Below are 6000 nucleotides of genomic sequence, written 5' to 3' on the forward strand. Positions count from 1 at the left end.
CATGATGGTCTTACCAACGAGATAACTTTTACCCACAAGGAAAAAAAGTTTGTACTCTGTCCTTTAACACCTTCACAAGTGGTAAAAGACCAAGTACAGATGATAAAATAAGTAAGACAACCTATCCTTGTGAGGGTGGATTGCTCATAATTTAGTGTAACCCTAACAATCAGTCTAGTCCTCTATCTGATTCACAAAGAGAGAATGTATTTCATACACGTAAAATTTTAGAAATATTTGTTATCTCATTGTGGATAGCGGATCGTGCTGTAAGTGTTGGACTGGTTGAAAAGTTAAATCTTCGTGTCATTCCCCATTCCAAACTTTATAAGCTTCAGTGGCTAACAATGGAATTGATAGTTAACCAACAGGTGAAGGTTGAGTTATCTGTAGGCATCTATAAAGATAAAATTTTATGTGATGTAGGGCCTATGGAAACTTGTCATGTCTTATTGAGACGACCATGGAAATTTGTTAAAAACTCCATGCATAATGGTCATACCAACGAGATTACCTTCACACATGAAAAAAAAATTATGCTTTAACAACTTCTCAAGTGTTAGATGATCAAATAAGATTAAAACAAAAAATAAAAACTGAAAAAATCACTAGCTCTTCTCGAACAAAAGGTAGTGTCTAAAGAGTCTAGTAATAAAATTCTAGAACAATGGAGGAAAAACATAGAAAATAAAATTATGTACTCCCCTCTAATGATATCTTGTGAAAAGTTACCAAAAACAAGAGGAATGGCAACTTAATAAGACTGAGTTTTATACAACTGCTGAAACTAACTCATTTGATTTGTTTGACGACTCCAACAAATGGTCATTTGATCCACGAGGAAGAGCATAGTTTTCAAAGCAAGAATAAGGTTGTTGTTCGAGATCAACCTTGTAGATCTGAGGACAAATCCTCTCAAGAAGGAGGGGATGATGGCAAAGTGCCCTGCCACACACAACAACATATAAGGAGGATGAATACCTAGAGGTTGTTTATGGATTTATACGCAAATATGGGTCTAATTGGGATTTTGTTTATTTTTGTAGGCCCAATCAAGAGGAAAACTCTAGGATGAAGGAATGTACAAACATATCCAAGAATACCTCCAACTCATCAAAACATAAACTAGAGCTTTCGTCAGAAGAATACAAGAAGACTGAGTTTTGTTTAACTAGGCAACATTATTTTGGGCCAAGCTTTAGCTAAAATAAATTGTATAAAGTTTTTTAGGATTTCATGGGCCATGTATTGGGCCCAGTAGCATAAAATAAATGGACCAAATATTTGGGCCAAGTAGCATAGGTTTTTGGGCTTGTATTTGGACCAATAAAAAAATAGGTCTAAAAGTGACTAGTTAGGATAACGATTAGGTTTCTTTGGACCCAATGTAACCCTAAGACGTCTAGGGTATGTTAGAGGACGAAAATTACCTTGGCATGGAGCACATGGACATCCACATGGTAGCCCAGGAGTGGAAATGATTTAACATGGAAGGTGTGAGCTAGACATGGAAAGCATAACTCCATATGACACTTTCTCATTGGAGAGTTTTATTTTGAATTTTCAAATTTTGGCTCCAAAATGTCCAGCCCTCTGTCCTATAAATTTAGGTGCTTGGCTCTCATTTTCTAAGATCAATATATAAGTGAATTGCTGCCAAGTTTGCAAGCATTCTCACTCCCTTGTCTAGACCTCTCTAGAATAGATACCTTGATCTTCTTCTTCACCTCCCCAAGTGATATGGCCCAACGAATCACTCCTCCTACCTCTCATGCACCTTTAAGAAAATCATAGTTCCATTGGAGCCATCCTTGTCTATTTCATCCATTAGCTTCCACCAATCATCTCAACAATCCAAGGATTCCAATAAATAATGAAAGCAACACCATCATATTTTTGAATTACCTTTGTACTAGCTAGACCTCGGACATCGACGTCAGACATCGGCGTCAGACTTTGACATCAAACCTCGGTGGTCCGGTCGCATTATTATGCCACGTAAATGGGCCCCAGAAATAATAATGAGTTATCACCCAGACGAAAGAATAACCTAAGTCACGAGGGAGATCATGCATGTGGTGTGTATAGTACGTTCAGGTCTCGCACAAGTAAGTATCCCTTAGAAGCGCTAAGGCCCATAAGGGTTAGGGTTTCCAATGATAGACTGCATGCATGGCACGTGAATAATTAGGACACCCATAGAACAGATGGCCCCACAACGCTGGTGCATGAGTTGGTACCCTGGCGGCCATACTGTTAAGATTATGCACTCTAGAAGAGGCAAGTCCTGTGTTGCGGCTGCGCTAAGCTTGTACAACGCGTCACAAGATGCCTCACCAGTAACCCTAATTTCACTTATGGGAAGATCCTCGTGGGACAGGGAGTTGACCTAGATACAACCTATGTAAAGGGTGGTAAGAACCCTACAAAGGTACGTCGTTTCTAAGACTGAAACTGCTTTACATACTTACTGTTTCTTAGCTCAGTACTGACTTGATCATCGGAGTGCCATCAACAGGTAGGGCCCCCTTTGTTTCAGCGGAGCCACTCTTGACCACCCAAGGAGAGAGCAGAAACCACCGAAAAATAGGAGTCACCACCAACCTTTGAAGTCAACGACGGCTGAGTCAACCGGCGAGAACTACCTCATTATTAAAAAAACAAAATAAATGACATTTTATAATTCAACAATAATTTAAAATAATTAGCTAATGTTTGTTAAAAACAGTCAAATTAATGTTTAATCAAATAAAATAAATGTTAAAAAATATTTAAAACTTTGTTAGCCTCACCTAAATCCACATACATTAATATTAAATTTAATTTTCCTTAAGTCAGTTAAATCGACATTAAATATAAATAATATTTTAACTGTAATGTCAACTAAGTTCACATTAAGACTAATCAATATTCAAAATGAAAATTATGTAGGGTCAAAGACATGTAATGTATTAACTAGTGTCTTTATAGTGATTCTCTTCTGAAACACAAAGCCGATATTATTTTCTAATTAACAATAGATTTTTTTAAAAGTTTTGCAGCTATTAGCCGACAGTAATAATTTTTCGAAACTTCAGAGAATTAATAAATAATATACCCACTGGAAACACTAAGTAGACGTATGTGGCGTTGACGGAAAACTACAAATGTTTTTAGAATGAAAAACTTGCCTCTATTTTATGGCGAAATAGGGGAAGAAAGAAAAGGTAGAGAGAGAATAATGGACGTCACGGTTGATGCAATAAAAGATTAAAATAAAAAGAATAACGAAAAAAATATGTATGTATTTAATTATTGGAGGACCGTCCACAATATTTTCTTTTTGCGAAAACGAAGTTCGTAATATAGTGGTGTAAAAAGTCCACGGACTAAGAAAGATGCAATGTTCAATCAAGCATAATCGCTTGACAACTAATTAAGAAGCTATAAGAAGAAGCTATGGATACACCATCATACACATGAGACGAAAACAAAATGGAAAAAGTGGTCGGTATGCTACATGTGCTTAAAACATAGCTCTATTATCCTCGTGTTTATTTTAATATATTTTTTTCTCATACTTTTTTCTAATTGATGGAGATATTCCACATCTTTTGTTAATAATTAATGTTTGTCAGCTAACATCACATATTGCTTTTACTGAAATTTTTTCTCTCCTTTAATTTTAATAACAAATCATACGTATAAATATTCAATTTTATTCTAATAAAAAAAATATGCCTAAAACTTCAAATTAAAATATAAATTAAATAAAAAAAATCTTTTTTTTAGAAATATTTAATAAAAATCGTTAAATTTTATCAAAACATATTATGTCCAAAATAATAATAATAATAATAATAATTTCATCTCATTATCTTCGTGATATAATTAAATTATTTATTTAAAACAATCTAAATACCTTAACAAAAATTAATTTTTATGTAATTTTATTACATTTCCTGTTCTTAAATATTTAGATCCAGAGTATATATTTAATGAAGTTCAACTTAAATCAAATTGTCCAATTTCTAACGGTCTTATCCGTTCAATTTTGAACTCAAGATCGGAATGTGATACTCAAATACTTATCAATTCAGTAGCGAAGAGAGGGTAATAATTGAATTTATTTTTCTTTTCTCTATCATTACTCATACAATTTCAAAAGTTTATAAAAGTGTTTTATCTTATGAATAGATACTGATACAACACAGAAACGGATATGTATAATTTTTAAAATATAGAATACGAGGATAAAATATATATATATATATATATTATAATTATAAATTATATAAATTGACAATAAAGATTTATGTGCATAAGTATGTTTCAGGTTTGTTTTTTGAACAGAAAGATATTTTTCATAACTGGTTCAAAAAGATTTGTTTCTTATTTTTATAATCATAATAAAAATTTATACAATTAATATATATATATTTTTTTAAAATTTAGTTAGAACCATATTATAATTGTGTTAGAACCATAACGTGTCCTACCAGTGTTATATAAGTGTCGGTATCCGATACAAGTATCTAACACCGACACGTCATGTTCATATGTTTCATCTAATTCTCTTCACTCTAGTTAACCAAATATAAAATATCAATCATTTTAAATTGTTTAGCTTTCTAGTAGAACATGTCACTGCTATCTCCAATATTGACATATAAATCACGTGCTCAACCTTTTATTGTCTCTTTCTCAACCATTTACTAATTTGCGGCGCATTTCTTTTGTGCCCTCCGTAACTCTAAGACACTACACCATGAGTTAGGATCAGCTGCAGTTCAAAATAGGACCTCACCGTCCTGTAGTTCCATAGTATGCATATTATGGTATATATTAATTATTTGCATCAGCAGTTTTTCTTTTTTTAAGGTGTAGGTAATAAGGATTGTTTGGAGATTATAAAGCTTTCGTTCAGTTTTACTTGGGCACGGTGGTGATAATTTATATAGTTTTTTTTTGGGGGGGGGGATATGTTGTTGGTTTTTTTGGTATGGACTGGAGCCACATAGTCTTTTTTTTTCGTACAAGGTCGGATCATCCTTTACTTCATTTAATTAAAAGGGTATATATTATATTTATAGGGGTGATAATACTTTTATATTTACCAAATAAAAAATATTCACTCGACATCCCTAAATAATAATATTTAATATTTTTTTTATTTTTTAATTAAATTTTTTAATATACATTATTATATTATTAAAGTGGGCCGTATGTTACTTTTTTGAAAAGTGACGAAGAAATATTTTTCTATGATTATAAGAAAGAAAAATTATAGTTTTCCACTGAGAAAATACTCTCATTTTACAACCTATTCTAGGAATATAATAATATATATTAATATTTATCAAAATATAAAAGGAATATAATTAAAATAATAATATATTAAATTGTAAACTAGAAGTAATTATTTCAAGCATTTTGAACATGGGTGGTGATAGATTCAATAAAAATATGTACTTAATATCTCAATAAATTAATATTTTAATCCTATTTAATTTATTTTTTAATTTAGAATATCATTATATTATTATAATAGGTTTAAATTAATATTTTAATTATATTTCATTTATTTTATAATTTAAAATATTATTAGTAGATGTTATTTATTTGGTTTTTTCCAAAAACTGGTGAATTTTTTTAACGATTTCTATTTGAAATCATATTTTACATATATGATTTTTTATTTTTGTTAAATCGTGAGTACGATTGACATATTTTTTTTAATTATTGGCGATTTATTTATTCTGAAACTAATTTTTTTATCCATTTTGAGAAAATCAAAATAAAAATTACACTAGTTTTCGAAAAAAACCTGTTTATTTTTATTTATTTTTCAAAGTAGCATATCGGCAATCTAGAAACAATGTTTTAGGAAGTCCAGATTTTATACAACTGTGGACGATGGTGATGAGACTATATATATATCTAAGCAGTCACCTTGCATTCCAACCGTAAGAATCATCATCACAGTACAGTTTGTGTAATAAACACTCCCAGCCTCAAGCC

The 6000-nt window shown here is 31.3% G+C and overlaps 1 pseudogene; it reads right to left on the reverse strand.

Moving 5' to 3' along the window:
* The window catches only part of LOC150024664 (uncharacterized), a 43587-nt pseudogene extending 41759 nt beyond the window's left edge, over window positions 1-1828 (reverse strand).
* Between the last annotated feature and the right edge of the window lie 4172 nt (window positions 1829-6000).

Source organism: Phaseolus vulgaris, chromosome 10 (assembly GCF_051622355.1).
Source record: "Phaseolus vulgaris cultivar YP4 chromosome 10, ASM5162235v1, whole genome shotgun sequence".
Classification (NCBI taxonomy): Eukaryota; Viridiplantae; Streptophyta; class Magnoliopsida; order Fabales; family Fabaceae; genus Phaseolus; species Phaseolus vulgaris.